Raw genomic sequence first — 19369 nt, 5'->3', positions numbered from 1 at the left:
ATCGGCATGAATCAACCAATCAGCCATTATCAATTCATCTGATGGGTTCGTAGTCGACTTAATTAATGGAAACGCGCAGAAGGCAATCCCTTCCACCAACCGAATTCACCTCTTGACAATGAACCTGAAGCGTTTACCGATGAACCTGTTCGAGACACCATTTTCAGTCTCATTTCCAGGGTAACTAGACAAGATTATATTCTATCCACAATTCTGAACCTTGTTCATCCGCTCGTTTCGACCGACAATCATCCTGGAGTAATAAGTCAACGAACTTCGCGCTCGAATGATCAATTCGGAGAATATGATGCAAAATGTACCAGCTTCAGCAACATCACCGGCACCAACAGTACCATCAATAATAGCACCAGTACCATCAACAATACATGCCTCAATATCACCATCTGTACTTCGAATATGATCTTCGTTCGACGTATCGTTCTACCTCATTTACCTTCGTTCGACATGGCGAATATGTAATCTCTAAAGTTTTAGAGATTATTTATTCTTGTTCCAACCGAAAACTAAATGAGTTTAATATTAAGTTAATTCATTAAATCCATGATTACATCTGAAGAAGATATATATGTATATATGTTTTCATAAAGATTGTAATTAAAAATTCTTTTGTACAAACTGCTAATGGTGAAAATATTTTAACGGGTAGGTAATACCCGAGGGATATTTAAGATTTCCCATTAATAAGTTACATTGTACGTTCTTCGAATCTGATTCAACAGTCATTTACTATCCTACTTACATCCACAGGTATACGTATCCATTCACCGCCTAATAACCATTTTCATTCAATTTCATATTTGGATTTTAACCTATCAGAATCCAACAAGTGGCATAATGAAGAAAACATTTGACAAAATAAAATTTGTTAGAAACAGAAAAATTAACTATAAAGAATTTTGTTAAGAATCCACGCTAACTGTTACTAGCTAATTGTTCCTAGCTAACTGATTACATTTTATTTATCGCAATTTAATTATCGCAATTTACATTCTCGCAATTTTATTTATCGTCATTTAATTTCTGTTATTTACTTTACGCACTTTATTTATCGTCATTTAATTTCTGTTATTTATTTTACGCTCTTTAAAAATCGGGACACGTATACAAGGTTTTGACATATCATATCGACGCATATATATATATATATATATATATATATATATATATATATATATATATATATATATATATATATATATATATTATTTGGAATCACCATAGACACTCTATATGCAGTAATGATCGAGTTCTCTATACAGGGTTGAGGTTGATTCTACATTAATATATATACTTTGAGTTGTGATCGAGTCTGAGACATGTACACGGGTCACGATATGTATTAATTAATTCGAATATTATATATTAAACTTTATATGAATTATTGGACTGTCAACTGTGGACTATCGACTGTGGACTAATAAGATTGGACAATTACAATGAATTAAAATATCGATTATAATATATGAAACTAAACAATTCTTCAAGTTTGCCACTTGATTTCATCTTAAACCTCATTTGTATCTTGACGATTACAATCTGCGATTCAAACCTTTCATAATTTTTGAAAACACTTCAATCGATAGGATGAACCAACCGCACTCCATCTACGGAAGAAGAAAGATTGATGCATATAGTTATGCACCTGAAAACACTCGAAACCTGAGTAAACGTTTAACACGTATCTGTGCTAACTCCTTGACGTTGTTATTACCGAAAGTAACATTACAATCTCTCTTCAAATTAGCAAATTTTGTCACAGCTTCAACAAATCAACTTCAACTTCCATTCGAATTAGCCTTATTATAACCTCGATATATAAGTTTGCCTGTCGTCATCGTTACCGGAGAACCGATTATATTTCACCACATTAGCAGTAAAATTGCCATCAACTTCAATGAATTTGGACTTTCCGAAAAATCATTATATTCATTGAAACCCCATCTTGTATTCATCTATACCCTATAATAATAATTGCCATACCAATTACCGGGAATCGACAATCAGTATTTCGAATCTCGTAGCATTTCTACATCAATAGTTATATGTATACATATAACAATTATCTCCTAGAATTACGATCTTCAATTCTGAAATTTTGAAAAGGCACCCAGTTTACGAATCGATACTCTGAATGTTGAAAAAGCTGAATGAAGCAGCAGAAACTGTAGGCAACTGTAAACGACTTTAGTCGTCTGAAGTTTGATGATAAAGAATAATATGTTGGAAAAGCTCGGAAACGTTGGAACTGGAAAACGGATAGAGTTAACCATGAAGAAGACCAAGGACAAATATAAGGACCATACCCTATATTCAAAGAATCCAGATAATTTTGGATCCGTTGAAATCTTTAGAGAATATCTTGCTCCGAAGTCATGTTAAAATCTTGCGGAAAACCTTTCTCCATCAACCATCGAACTTAGAAATTCCAAAATATCCTCATCAATATCTTCGATATTTCTGAGGATATTTTCATAAATATTCTCGTCCGAAACTATATACCTCTTCGTGCTTCCTGTGTATCATTATATTGGAAACATTCAATAGAAAATTTAGTACCGAAAAGCAGATTATGCGAAACTATGAAGGAAGCCGTGGACAAATCACAAAGAATAAGTTTAACTTCAAAGAATCTAAATGATTCAATGCCTGCTGAAGTCTTTAGCGAATATCTTGCTCCTTACCCTAAACCCTTGCGGACAATAGTCTCCATCATCCTCTGATCTTAGATATTCAAAGATATTATCGTATTTTTCATTATAAATATCCTCCATATTTCTAAAGATATTTTTATAACTATTCTTATCTGAAAGCATTAATCTCTTCGTGCTATCAGTGTTACATCATATAGAAACTGTTAGTTTCTATATTCTGTAAACTTTCGAGCTTAAAATATGAATGTTATTGAAGTAATGTTGGAAACTGAAGCATGAGTTAGTATAATATAATGACACTTGATCAACGTGATTATATTACAGCAAGTCATGCTGAGTTTCTAATGAAACATGATGATTCACAGATCATAACGTCATCATGTGTCATGTTACATAACTCTTTCATTCTACATAACCTCCGAACATATCAAGAAGAATATATTCTTGATAGTTCTATCTTTTGTAATTTTGATAAATTTGAAAATCAAATCGTGCAATCATGTTTCACCATGCTTAGAACATTTGAAACTCTATATCTACAAATTCTGGATCATTATTCGCTTGACTTGAAGTCGGGAAGAGAAAACAAAAGCATAGAGCTTTGAAATATAAGGGAGAATATAAAGCCCGAAAACAACACATAAATTACAAACCGTGTATATCAATGTTTATCGCAACATAAAGACACGGGAGAATTAAAAACATTATAAACCCGAGGGCGAAGTAGAAGAAAGCAGATTCCTCTGGTGGAAGTTGAAAAAGGAGAATGATTGTTGCAATAGTAAGGATGAGGACAAGGATTAGAACTGGATTAAGCATTTTCAGAATCTTTTGGATGTATGAAACAAGAAGAAAAGTATAGGAATGGTGAGAATAATGGAACGAAAGAGTTTAATTTATAATGGAAATATCAGACAGAGTAATCGAAGCAGATCACCGCATTTAATTCGAGAGATCTTAATTTCCTTATTCGCCGAAGAATCAAATCTTTTAGATTTCAAAAAATTGTCTTAAATTCCTTGAATTCCGGAATTCAACTCTCTACGTCAAAAGTTAAGACGCACCTTATTTTCTAAGATTCAACAGTGACTACATCAAAAGTTAAATATATATCTCAATCTTTTGAGATAGCTTCACTCGTACTCTTCGAATAATCGAATTGTTTCATCTATATTACTCAATGATGATAAAACTCTATTATCAACTCATATTCGTCATAAAAACATTTCTGTTGTTAGCTATGACCACCTTACTCAAATTTCGGGACGAAATTTCTTTAACGGGTAGGTACTGTGATGACCCGGGAATTTCCGATCAAATTTAAACTTAATCTTTAAATGATCTTTGACACGATAAGCAAAGTTGGTTATGTTAAGTCTCAAAAAGTTTGAGCTGTTGTCATACATTCATTTAACCTTTGACAAATCCCGATGATTCACGAACCATTGTTTGTAAATAAATATATAGATATAAACATAAATATAAGGATACATGAATATTTTTTTTATAAAATGCACTTCAATCAATTGAAATTAATAATGTAAAAATAAAGTAAAGAATAGATAAGTTGCTAATAATATATATATATATATATATATATATATATATATATATATATATATATATATATATATATATATATATATATATATATATATATATATATATATATATGAATTCTAAACATAAATAATATCATATGGATCGTAAATTATAAATATTAAATACTTGATATAAGTTATTATATCATATATTATATAATTAGTAACTAGGATAAAAATTTATAAATTGTAATATATTAAATTACAAGTTTGAACATAACCATAATGTTAATATTACTAACAATAATTTCATTTTAAACATTAATATAAATATTTGAATAATCAATATTATTATATATGAATATGAAAATGTAAAACTTGATATGTGCAAGTAAAATTAATATTATTGATATTATTATTATCATTTCTATTATTATTAATATTATTAGTTTCACTTTTATTAATAAAATTAATATTATACTATGTTTTCTTAATATACATATATGTATATAATAGATATATATATATATATATATATATATATATATATATATATATATATATATATATATATATATATATATATAATGGTACATACACTAATATATATACATACATATATATATATATATATATATATATATATATATATATATATATATATATATATATATATATATATATATACAAATTTCAGTTATATACATAAATAAAAACATATAAAAAAAATCGGATACGTATAAATATATTTATATATATATTATAAATGTATATTTATATAAATGTTTATGCAAATAAATATATATATATACAATTATATATAGATACATAAAGATATATATGAATATACCGGATTACATAATAACAGCCATCCATAAAAATAGATACAGATATATAAATAAATCAGTATATTTAATACTAATAATATTATTATTATTAATGTATTTATTTATATTTACTAATTATCAATATTAATTTTAATTAAGAATGAAATCATACAGAATCAATTTGCTGTTACTGTCATGATCGAACTGTGTAATATTTTGTTTATATCTTTAATTTGTTACAAGTCTTCATCAAAGGTACCAATCAACTTAACATCACAGTATGATTCTGTTAAGATTCTTTATCTGCTTTTTTTTTTTTTTTTTTTTTTGGCTTCATCTCCTTGTCTGATCAAAGTGACTGTCGATACCTCTTTCCTAGTAAAACCAACATTTTATCTCATACTTGTGAATGGAACCACTCAACTCTTCATATCCAATACAACTTATAACCACCTGTAAATGTTAAACGTTGTTAATTTTTTTTATTTTTATTTTTACAGCTCGACGTCCCTGTTTCTAAACTTAAACTGCAAATCTTTGAATTCGAAGTAAATTTCAAAAAGTGTTAACGCAATGTTGGTAGTAATGTTCTAAACGATCTTTCTGCAAAGTTTCATCCATCAATTTCTATTATCGAATAAGAATTTTAGAGTCAAACTTCCAATTTAAAAAGTCAACTATTTTGTTCATCAGAAAATTCGAAGGCGTTTTGATGTTACTGAATCAATTGATGATTTCAAAAGTTTTTAAGAATCATTTGCTACCTAGGTTATGTGTGACAACCCGGAAATTTCCAACCAAATTTAAACTTTAATCTTTATATGTTTCCGACACGATAAGCAATATTTGTTAAGTTAAATTGCAAGAATTTTAAACTATGTTCATACATTCATTCAACCTCGACCAAGTTCCAACGATTCACGAACCATTAAACGAATATGATTATATATGTATATGTGTATATATATTATAACTTGAAACGTAAACAAAATATTAGATTAAATACTTTATATGATTGTATCTGTTTCAAAATGTTTATCAATGGAATTAGAAGATAAGATCAAATGATTGAATTATCAGATATATTGAATTATGATTACAAGTCTCTGTTGAAAGGCCCACGTTGATTTGAGAAATCTTTCCATTTTAACAATATTCGGAAAATGGTAAAGTGATTTATAAATAAGAACAAATTGTCAATCATTGAGAACTAGACAAAGGATAGTGGAAGATTGAATCTCATAAAGACTCGATTGATCTATTTAGTTTCAAACGTACAAAAACGTTTTCAGTTTAAAAAGAACTTTATTATTAAAACGTATAAAACTTCTATAAATATCTAGAACCACTTTTGACAACTCATTACTTAACTAGTATGATAAAGATAACGATATTTATATTTGATTTTATTAAATATATATAACAATTTAAATTAATATTATATATATTTATTCGCGTATTATACGTACATAGTTTTATACTTTTACTATACTTAAACTTTACCTTTACTTTATTTTTACTTTACTTTAACTTTAATAATTTACTTTAATAATTCATACTTTAATAATTCACTTTAATAATTCATACTTTAATAATTCACTTTAATAATTCATACTTTAATAATTTACTTTAATAATTCATACTTTAATAATTCACTTTAATAATTCATACTTTAATAATTCACTTTAATAATTCAAAAATCTATTATAAATAAAATTCAATAAGTTTCATTATTTCATAGAAACTTGAAAATATTTTTCTCTAAACTCTCTCAATCGATTTACATATATATATTTACTCCGTATTATTTCAAGATATTATTAGTATACATAAAATATTACGACGGAGTGCTGTCCGAGTGATTTCGAAATTGTTTTTCGAGTAGGATAGGATTAAGGAAATTATGGGTTATAGCTATGGAGGTGATTGAGTATGGTTCATGGGTATGCTCGTGAGGTCAATATAGTGTTTATCATTTCCATTGCGTCTACGTACCTTTCCTGCAATATTGAATCTCAATATTGATACGTGAGTACTCATAATTTAACTTTTACATACTAATAGTGTATCCCTGACTAGTGCTCGAGTATTTAGGATTATGCATGCTTGTACTTTTGATATTGCCCTTAGACAGGTTAGGTTGAATCTTGAATTAGTTACACTTACGGTTGAGATAAGGTATAAGATATGCATGTCCTTGGAAAGCTAGCGAAAAATTAAGAACTTTTCCTTTAGATATCGAATGGTTTCGATGAACGGATTAGAAGTTATAATCAATTGAATTTTCGATATTTTTATTAAAAATGATTATTATTATCGTCGTTTTTATCGTCGTTCTAGTTTTATCTTATTATTATCATTATTATTATCTTTATCAATAAAAGGGATTTATCATTAAAAATTGTTATTTTATTTATTATTACTATCGTTATTATCGTTAAAGTTATAATTAGTATTATTATTATTATTATCCAATTATTATTATTATTATTATTATTATTAGTATTATTATTATTATTATCATTATTAATATATATATATATCATTATTTAAAAATGGTTATTGTTATTGTTATTATTATTATTACTATATTATCATTAAGATAATTATTAGTATTATCGTTAATAATGTTATAGTAACTATCATTATTAATATTAGTGTAATTAAAACAAATATTTGTAATACCTAATTATTTTGATTACTATTATTATCATTATTATGAACACGATATAAAAGACGATTAAAAGCTATTAAACGAAACGATTAGGAAATAATGAGTAAGAGTATCATGATGAAATTAAAATATTATAAGATATTGATTTAGATAAAATTATCGTTCTTATTATTTTTATCATTACTATTATTATTAAAAGTATCGTTAGTATTAAAACTATCATTTTAACAAAAATTATCATTTTAATAGAAATGTCATTGTTACTATAAAATATCATTGTTATTATTATTTTAAATAGAATTATTATTTTAAAGATAATATTAAAAATTATCGTAAATATTAAAGTTATCATAATTAGAATTATCGTTTTATCATAATGTCATCTTAGTAATTATAAATATTGATATTTTTATAATAATAATTATTATTACAAAATAATATAACTTTTACTTACTATCATTATAGATATTATTTTATCAAATAAATATGTGATACAAACATATTTTACTACGTGTAATAACTTACTTTAATAATACCTATCATATTATATTTATGATATTAAATGAACCCTATAAATTTTATTACTTAATATATATAAAAGTATATTTTATTATATAAATTTAATATAAAATTTTATTTATTAATAAATAAATTATATTATTTACTCTAATAAATCTTTTAAAAATATTTAAAAATATAAAACGACGATATTTAAACTATATATTAATCATGTATAGATTTTTGGAAATTATTTTGAGTCAAATTTACTTTTGTTGTCTTTTGCATATTAGTCTCGAGCATTAGGATTGTGGTACACTATGACTTGACCTAATTTGTTAGACAAATATTGACCAACACATAATTATATATAATTAATTTAGGTTCGTGAATCCGATGCCAACCTTGCACTTGTTCAATGACGTTATATGTATTTTTACTACGAAATACAGTATGGTGAGTTTCATTTGCCTTTTTACCCTTTATATTTTTGGTACTGAGAATACATGCGCTTTTATAAATGTTTGACGAAATAGACACAAGTATTTGAAACTACATTCTATGGTTGAATTATCGAAATCGAATATGCCCCTTTTTATTAAAGTCTGGTAATCTAAGAATTAGGGAACAGACACCCTAATTGACGCGAATCCTAAAGATAGATCTATTGGGCCTAACAAACCCCATCCAAAGTACCGGATGCTTTAGTACTTCGAAATTTATATCATGTCCGAAGGAGGATCCCGGAATGATAGGGGATATTCTTATATGTATCTAGTTAATGTCGGTTACCAGGTGTTCACCATATGAATGATTATTTTTGTCTCTATGCATGGGACGTATATTTATGAGAATCGGAAATGAAATTCTTGTGGTCTATTAAAATGATGGAAATAAATGATTATGATAAACTAATGAACTCACCAACCTTTTGGTTGACACTTTAAAGCATGTTTATTCTCAGGTGTTAAAGAAATCTTCCGCTGTGCATTTGCTCATTTTAAAGATATTACTTGGAGTCTTTCATAGCATATTTCGAAGAACGTTGCATTCAAGTCATTGAGTTCATCAAAGATTATTATTAAATCAATTTATAGTTGGATAGTGGATATTATGAAATGGTATGCATGCCTGTCAATTTTCAATGTAAAGAAAGTTTGTCTTTTAAAAACGAATGCAATGTTTGTAAAATGTATCATATAGAGGTCAAATACCTCGCAATGTAATCAACTATTGTGAATCGTTTATAATGTATATGAACGGGTCCTTTCATTATGTAGAAACCGTTGGTTAAAAACGTCTTAAAATTTAATTAAGGTATCGAGTTTGTTTTGGTTCCAAACGAGCTGTTACAGCTCCTGTTCGAATCTGTTTTCCTTGTTTTCTTTGTTGTTTTGGCCAACATAATTACTTGTTATTCGTTTCTATTTCAATTACAGTCATAATCCAATTTATAAACACCGTTATGATTTTAGTTTGGTAGTGATTCGTTCATAAGGGATGAAGAAGAAGAAACTGTAAAATCATGATTAATATATATGAGTTATAGGAATAACAGAAAAGTAATCAGAAGAGCCATGGAATAGTACGGGTCTTCACACAGCACACGACCAATGCCGCGGCGCGGCAATCCTGGGTCGCGGCGCGACTTAAGCCGTGTCCAGGTTCTGACCTCCTTGGTCAAAATAAGAAAAATGTTTGGCACGCTATGGACCTCCGATTCACATGAGACTTGTTCTAACATGCTTATATATGAATAAAAACCTCAGAAAAATAGTTCGGGACCCGACCTGAATGTGTTGACTTTTTCGTTGACTTTGACCGACCAAAGTTTGACTTTTTGTCAAACTTAACCAAATGATTATGCAACCTTCCTAACTTGTTTCTATACTTGTATCTTGCATGAAACTTGACAAATTGATTCACATGCTACATAATCAAGTCGTAACGAGCCATAGGACTAATTGAACATCTTTGACCTATCGTGTTTACCGTTATTGATACGACCTATTTGTTTAGGTCAAGACTAGCATTATCCTTTGCACACGTTACTTTGTGAAGTACTTTTCATACGTGCACTCAAGGTGAGATCATAGTCCCACTTTTACTCTTTTGAACTTACATTTGGGATGAGAAAACATAAACATTTCTTTTTAACTGAGTGAACACAAGTAGAGGAAAACAAACATTATACATACGAGTTTAGAACAAAATCCTCAATTCGATTATCATTAGTTACTCTTGCAGTGTGTAAGTGTAGGAGTGTACTTATGTTGTATGGCCATATGGGTTTGACAAACCCTCATCTCGGACGGTTCGCTACCGTCTACGGATGAAATATATTTTCGAGAAACAGTGTTGTTCTAGCACTATTAATGGGGTTCAACGGACGGAATGTTAAGCCTTGATAATTGGGTGCTCGTGAATATTAACTTTTAGAATGTATTACTATTTTATCAATGTGCAAATCTTGTGGTTCGACTTACATTTACTCACTTAATTATTTAAATCTATGATTTCACCAACGTTTTCGTTGACAGATTCCCTATGTTTTTCTCAGGTCCTTGATCATTAGGTGATACATGCTTCCGCACATTCTTTTTGATACTTGCTTGGATGTCGAGTATACTTGCATATGTGGAGCGTCTTTTCACTACTTTAAACTGTGTCGCACGTGTTTCATTTGTACTTTAAACATCGTTATGTACTAGTTATGGAAACTACTTTTGTAAACTTTGAAACATCCACACTTATAAAATGAATGCGACATATTTTCAGTCAAACTTTGTCTTAAAGACTTATGACCATGTAATGGGACCTACGTAGACGGCGCCGTCAAACACGATTTGGTCGGGTCGCTACATAAAGTTGTCGCGAATTCCGAATGTATCGTTGCTAAAAGTGACGATGTAGCAGTTTCAAAAGATAATGAAGGAAATAAGATTTTAATTGCTTCTATGAGTAACTCCCTGTACACAAGCAAGAGGATTAATAAAGGAGATTTGCTTGTGTTTAGCATTGAGAACTCGAGGGCGAGTTCTTTTCAAGATGGGGAGAAGGGTCAAAGGGTTTTAGAGCATAATACTTTTTCAAGAAGTCATCGCAAACTTATTTGGAATGGCAATGATGAATTTGTCATTGGTACGTTTGCATTTGATCCGGGCATAACAATTTATTAAAGTTGCACTGTTCACCGAGTTGTCATTGATTGGTTTGTCTTTGATCCGGGTATATTGCCTTATTTGAGTTGGAACTCGAGGGCGAGTTCTTTTCAAGTGGGGAAGACTGATGTGCGACTAAAAGAGCTAATTGGACTGTATTGGAATTGAGTTTTACTTGGAGACAAAGCTAAAAACTATCTATTTTATTTATTAGATTTATTTACTTATTTAATTTAATTGTTTCTTATTAAAACTAGAATTGGAATAGAATAGGAAGTCTAAGTCGGTAGTTAGGAGTAGAGTCAGTTTATGCTTTTACAGAGTATTATATATACTCATATATGTACGTGACTAGCCATCTATCTATCTTTGCAATTAATTAAGTTTTGACTTGAAAAAAAACTCCTTTTCATATTTACGTAAAATATTGTTTACGTGAGTATTTTTCATATTAATAACACGTTTGTGTTTTAATTGTTTGTTGCGAAGAGCGTTTATCTTTCAACGGATCCTTTGATTCTCATCAATCAAGGGTCAAAGGGTTTTAGAGCATAATACTTTTTCAAGAAGTCGTCGCAAACTTATTTGGAATGGCAATGATGAATTTGTCATTGGTGCGTTTGCATTTGATCCGGGCATAACAATTTATTTGAGTTGCACTCTTCACCGAGTTGTCATTAATTGGTTTGTCTTTGATCCTGGTATATTGCCTTATTTGAGTTGGAACTCGAGGGCGAGTTCTTTTCAAGTGGGGAAGACTGATGTGGAACTAAAAGAGCTAATTGGACTGTATTGGAATTGAATTTTACTTGGAGACAAAGCTAAAAACTATCTACTTTATATATTAGATTTATTTACTTATTTAATTTAATTGTTTCTTATTAAAACTAGAATTGGGATAGAATAGGAAGTCTAAGTCGGTAGTTAGGAGTAGAGTCAGTTTATGCTTTTACAGAGTATTATATATACTCATATATCTACGTGACCAGCCATCTATCTATCTTTGCAATTAATTAAGTTTTGAGTTGAAAAAAAAACTCCTTTTCATATTTACGTAAAATATTGTTTACGTGAGTATTTTTCATATTAATAACATGTTTGTGTTTTAATTGTTTGTTGCGAAGAGCGTTTATCATCCAACGGATCTTTTGATTTTCATCAGAGAGAGAGAGAGAGAGAAGCAGCTAAAATTCCATTAATATTTTATTTTAGGTCATTTAACAAAAATATAAATAAAAAGTAAGCAGTAAAACTCTAGATTAAAAAGATGTAAGTTGCGATAATGACGTTTTACATGAAATTTAGTAATAACGGTGGAGAATTTGACTATTTAATAGCTTATGAATTATCGTTTTACTAACGAAGACGTTTAGTTTTATTTGTTTTCAATTGATTTTTTATTTGTATTTTTTTTTTTTTTTTTACTTTTTGAGTATAATTTATTCTAGCTTATATTTAATAAATTGTACAGATTAACAACAAGTATTGCTGCAAATGATTTTCCGTTGCAATGCGTCAGTCATCTCTATTACTAAAACAATATGTAAATCATCGAGTGAAATTATTCTCTGCAGTAACGTGCGGGTCATTCTTACGCTTGTTATGACTAAATTCCTAATTTTATAATATCTTATTAACTTTTAGATGAGTTGTATCGGGGCTTTCCAACGCTCCTTGGTTCCGACGTGTCACAAATCCAACGCCTTTGCCACCCGTATCGGCCCGTTGGTTGCCAAAAAAACCGAAGCGTTGGTTGCCATTCATCGGGGTAAGCAACGGGAGTGGGTTCTGAATTTGTACACGTGGAAGAAATTGATTGGTAGTAAATTGATGACCGTTTATCACGGAATTCATCTTCATCATCACACCACCACCACCAAATCGGCACAAAAGAAAAGGAAAGAAACAAAAAATCAAAAGCCCATACCTGTTACCGCCATCGTTGCCGTCGTCGTTGGATCCATATTGGCCATCACCGTCGTCACCCTACCTGTTACCGCCATCGTTTCCGCCACCAACCATACCTGTTACCGCCATCGTTGTAATTGCCGGAACTGTTCGTATGTGGAGATGATCGGAGGGTGGAACTGAAACCCTAAAATTTGAGGCAGAAAACCCTCTGTTTGGATTTTTTATTTTACTTTTTGTTGAATAAATCTATACTTATTTTATAATGTAAATGATGACGGTGAAGGAATTATTATAAATTATGTGCAGATATAGACAAAAGATATAAGAGGCGGATGTAATCAAAATTTATGGGTGAAAGGAAAATATTCAGAGTATAAATTGTTAGGTGTTTTTTAATTAAAAAAAACATAAATAAAATGTCACATCAACATTTCATTAATAACTCACACCAAAAACCCACACTACCACTACTTCAAATAAAAAATCCACACGTCCTAGTAATAAAAATAGTATAAAAATCAACTCACACCAGTAACTCACACCTCCTACCACTACAAGTGGTCTTAAGGGACAATTAAATTGTGAAATGCTTTATAGGTGAGCATAAATAAAACTCAAAGTCGGACTTGTACCTAGTAATAAATAACCTAAATAAACTATGTAATTATATTGACACCAAAAACCCACACTACCACTACTTCAAGGCTATTATCTTGACGGTCCGTTTAAAGATGATGTTGTTGAAGTTCAAGGACTCGCATCATGTTCGTGACTTGAGATTAAAATGGAATATTTAAGTTGTTTAGTCGTTTCATTGTTGCTTTGGTTGTTTTTTGTTTGGCTTGTGGGTCTTATGCTGGCTCACAATGTCTGGATGTTGGCCTGTTATCATTAGACCTATGATGTAATTTTAATCATTAATGATATTCACCGGGTGAGAACCCTTTACCCAAAAAAAAAAAAAAAAACTATGTGATTATATTGTATACGTCTAATGGAACCCAGATAATCATCTACATAACTAATTAAGATGATTCACCCTGTTTATTGAAATGATAAGATTCTCTTATCTTTATTTAACATTACATTTATAATTTATATTTATATATTATATTATATTGATTGGGTGCCCAGTTTATAACTAAAGGCTATATGTGTTATCTTTTGCGGATGTTAATTTTTTTGGTTATAGCATATGTTATAGGTGTACGATGATAAACGGTCTAGTAGTGATCATTCTTCACCACAGAATTAATGTAGATCTCGAATCGAGTATTTAGTTAGGTTTCAAAACCGAAGTAATCGTTTTTACTTAACTACGAGTATATAGTAAGTCTCAAAAGGTTACCAATTAATCAGGTAGCAACTTTAACATCACTTTCATGTTTTTATTAGACGTTAATGTGTCACTAACTTATATAATAAGAAGTGTTAGAACATAAAATGTAGAGAATATGAAATTTTAAAGTGTATGTATTTGATTATCAATAAGAATGGAGGGTTCGCGCGTTGCTCCTATAAGGTTTATTGGATTTTAACGCTAGCTAGCAATTCACACGACACATTTTACCTGCTGTTTTTTGGGGCATACAAACTACAACGAAAAACAATTATATCCTACGAAAACGATAGCCATTCGTTGGCGTACATATCCGAAATTTTAATTACATACAATCATAGGTATTAAAGTTAAGAGTTAGGTTACATCACAAAAGGTTAAGTTTTGAAACCTGCCATCATTTACATTTTGCAGCAGCTAACCATTACATGCTTCCATTTATAGTAGCTAACCATTACAAGCTTCCATTTACACCATGCTGGAGCTTCAAAAAACGACCCAAACGCATCCATAATTACAACAAAAGAGTCAAATCCAAAACACCTTACAACATTCTGCCTATACAATCTGGTAATTATCCCATGCGACCTCAAACCTGCGCCTCTCACGGTTAAACACAATCCACACTTCGTATCCAGGAACATACCCATTGTCGTTCACAAACTTGAGCCACCCTGATGAAACCGATAGGATTGTTTTTTTTTTTGGATGTTTCCTCCAACAGTTTCCATTTATAAATTCTGTCCTCAATGTCAACGCATTCATACGTCTGACTGCTCCTCAGCTCTAGCAGTGTCACAAACTCTTGTAGTAGACGCTGTATCACATTCATATTATAATTGTTATGCAATGCATCAATAGTTGTGAATAGCATGTAAAATATACGCAACATTGTCTAGTGCACTCATGTATGGAATTTAAGAACGATTAAAATTACACTGATTCAAACAGTGTTGTAAAAGTCGGCAGACGCGTCGGCCGATGCGTCATTTTTTTGGGTTCTCCGTTCCGTTTTTTCTGAAAACGACTCAAAATACGGTCAAAGCTAAAAGTTTGGTCAAAGTCTGTCAAAGACGGTCAAAGTTGGTCAAAACGGTCAAAATTAGTCAAATTTTCGTCAAGATGTGATATGTTTTAAAATTAGGGTTTGTTTTCATTTTTTGGACCGCTCTTTTCTCTGTGTCATTACTGGTAACATTAATTGAGTTTGAAGTTTGATTATATTTAAATTCAAGTTCTTATTTAAGAAATTTATGGTAGAGAATCAACTATTTTATACATATATAAATATATATTTAAGAAATTATTAATAAAGCCAACGTTGGTCAACGACCGATGCGTCCCGACGCTTCCTCGACTCGGCCGACGCGTCCTTTTTAGGTCTCGACCGATGCATCCCCGACTCGTGACTTTTACAACCTTGGATTCAAATAAACATTGTTTGAAAATAAAAGTGACTTACCCAGACTCTAGCTTTCATCACTGTCATGAAAGCATACACTTCATTGCTGATCCACGATTGATCTTCCCCTACAGCAGCCCTAAACTCTTGCTCTGTGATGATCATCACCTCTGAACTATCATCGGATTGGTTATCATCTTCAACCACTCTTGTTTGATTTAAAGCATCCATTTGTGAAGAGGATCCAAATTCGTGTGTGCTTGGGTTAGGCGTGCTGTCAGTATCGGGACTATTTTGAGCCATCTTTTCTAGATTAAATTATGCATTTAAAGAAATAAATTTTAGATATATAGCACACTAAAAAAACTTGTATTTACCAAAATTTTTATGATAAATTTGTATGTAACAATACCTGAATTTAAATAAAATTAATCTTAACATGCTGAAACTGTAACTTGACAGTAAATGTTGTGCTGCTGTAAAAAACAACTTGAGCTCTATAAAATTTTATATATTTATTATTTATATACTTTAAATGTGAAGTTAGAATGCACATTCGTTAACTCTAAATTAGTGGCTAATAAAAATATTTGTCATGTAAACCCTAGTCAACAGGATTGTTAAAATGTTGCAGATGATGAAACAATTAACATGCATTTAGTATGCAAACAAAGCATTTGATTTCAAGTTAAAATAGGGATTGAGTTCACAGTATAAGACCTGCATGTTTTTGGTTGCGAATCCGAATATAGATATTAACAACGAACTACAACTTATTATCAAATCGATTAATGTGCAAGTAAACAAAAAAATCCAATAAAGTGGAAATGTATTTGTTTATTTTAAAGTGTGAAATAAAATATTCCGTCACTATAAACCCTAACACAAATCGAGCAGATTTTTTTTATTAAAAAACATCGTTCACAATGTAAAGCAAATCTAGAATCGTAAAGTAACATTACAAGTGTTGTTAAAGAAAATAGAAAAACCTGAGTTGCTTGTGCTTGAACGGTCGCTTTTTGAGAGCACTATTGCAGTGTGTTAATGGAAATGGAGTAGGTGAGATCTTTTGATCTTCTATAGTAATTAAAAAATGTAGCAAGCTCGTGTCCCGGTAATATCCAAGGGGTGGGGTTAAATGGATAGACGAGTTTAATATCTGTTAATGGGCTATATCTGGGCTTGGGTCGACAATTATACGGATATGAAGAGTAAACCCGGCCCATTAGCTGCAAAACTGTGACCATGGTAGACAATTTCAGATTAAGTTATGAAATACTTTTAACAGTTCCATTAATTACTTATAAAAAGTAGAAAGGAAAACGTTTTGCTGGGTAATTCCAATTGGAAATAGCAAATGCGCACATGAATAAACAAAGATTCGAAAAGCTGGAACGGATAAATGAGAGTAAAGACTAAAGGATGGGCAATACACACATAATTTACATATTAGTAAGAACCTAATTTTACATACTAATCACACAGCCAACTAAATGGCACAGTATTACGTGTTCAAAAGCTTAGCATTCGCTGCTATTTGGTGTACTACATATCACACCGATAGTCTAGAAATTCATACATAGTTACGACACACATAATTTACATACATTAGAAAAGGCCTTCAAACTATATGAAGGCACTTGAGTTGTTTTGGTTTACATATTAATCCCAAAAAATTAGCAATGGCAACTGTAACATCCTGCATTTTTACGTTAAATTATTTTAACGCCCGTCTTTTTTTTTTTTAAATAATATCTTTCGTTATCTAAATTCGTATCCCCCGTTAATAATAGTTTCCCATATTTCCGTTATTTGATTATAACGTCTCTCGTTTACTCTCGCACATTTAAAATAATTCGTTTGGTTAATTCACGCACCCGCTTCTAAACTCGAGGGACTATTGTTGCCAAGGGACCAAAGTGGAGACTAGAGGTTGACTAGTCAACCTACCTCCCACTTACTTCCATTTTTCCCTCCCATTCACCATTATCTTTTCTTTTTTCCTTTTCTTTCATTTCTTACTAGCAACAAGTGTGCAAGAAATTGCACATTTGTGCAGATTAGTGCATTTCGTGCTCAGCATTTCGTTCACGCTTACTAGCAACTCTAATTAACATGAAACTTGGCCAACATGCTTATATATGACTACTTATTGATGAACAATAGTCGGATACCCGACCGACCCCGTTGACTTTGACCAAGTTTGACTTTTAGTCAAACTTAACCAAATACTTATGCAATCATTCTAATTTGCTTTTATACTTATATCTTGCATGAAACTTGGCAACTTTACTCACATGCTATATAATCGAGTAGCAACGAGCCATAGGACTAATTGAACACATTTCGCCCGACCTTGTATCGTAACCGGTAATTGATATAACTTACTTGATTAGGTCAAGACTAAACAACTTTCATGAACACGTTTACTTTGTGAAGTACATTATACTCGTACACTCGAGGTGAGATCATAGTCCCATTTTTACTCTTTTATACTTACATTTGGGATGAGAAAACATAAATGTTTCGTTTTACAAAGTGAACACAAGTACGAAAACAATCATTCTACGTACGAGTTAGAACAAAAATGCCTCAATTCGATTATCATTAGTTACACTTGTCGGGTGTAAGCGAGAACTTATGTTGTATGGCCATATGGTTTTGACAAACCCTCATTTGGATGGATCGCTACCGTTATGCGGATGAAATATATTTACAAGAATAAAGTGTAGGTTCTAACACTATGTGATGGGGTAACGTTAGTTAAGCCTTGATAATTGGGTGCTCGTGATAACAATTTTTTAGAATGATTTTACTATTACTTCAACGTTATAAATCTTGTGGTTCAACTTATTTACCAACGTATTCACTTACTAAACCTATGATTTCACCAACGTTTTCGTTGACAAATTTTCTATGTTTTTCTCAGGACCTTGAACGCTAAGTGATACATGCTTCTGCACTCTACTTTGATTACTTGCTTGAGGTCAACCATGCATGCATTACGCTAGGGATAGCACCTTTGGATTTTAAACTTAAAGCATACATACTTACGCTATTTATAGCAACCGTGATTTTCAACTAATTATGTCGTAAGTTATTTCAGTTATAGTTTATTACTTTTGTAAACTTAAATTCGTTGTCGAACCATTGGTAAACTTAAAACTTTGTAAGTCTTATACTTTTCAAATGAACGCGACATAATTTTGGTCAAACGCGTCTCATTTAGGGACTATGACCACGTAACGGGACCTAAGTTAACGACGCCGTCAATGACGTTTTTGCCGGGTCGTTACAGATGGTATCAGAGCGTTGGTTGTAGGGAACTAGGATATGCATTAGTG

The sequence above is a fragment of the Rutidosis leptorrhynchoides genome, chromosome 6 (genome assembly GCF_046630445.1).
Source record: "Rutidosis leptorrhynchoides isolate AG116_Rl617_1_P2 chromosome 6, CSIRO_AGI_Rlap_v1, whole genome shotgun sequence".
Classification (NCBI taxonomy): Eukaryota; Viridiplantae; Streptophyta; class Magnoliopsida; order Asterales; family Asteraceae; genus Rutidosis; species Rutidosis leptorrhynchoides.
The sequence above is the reverse complement of the archived record's forward strand: the minus strand, read 5'-3'. Positions refer to the sequence as shown.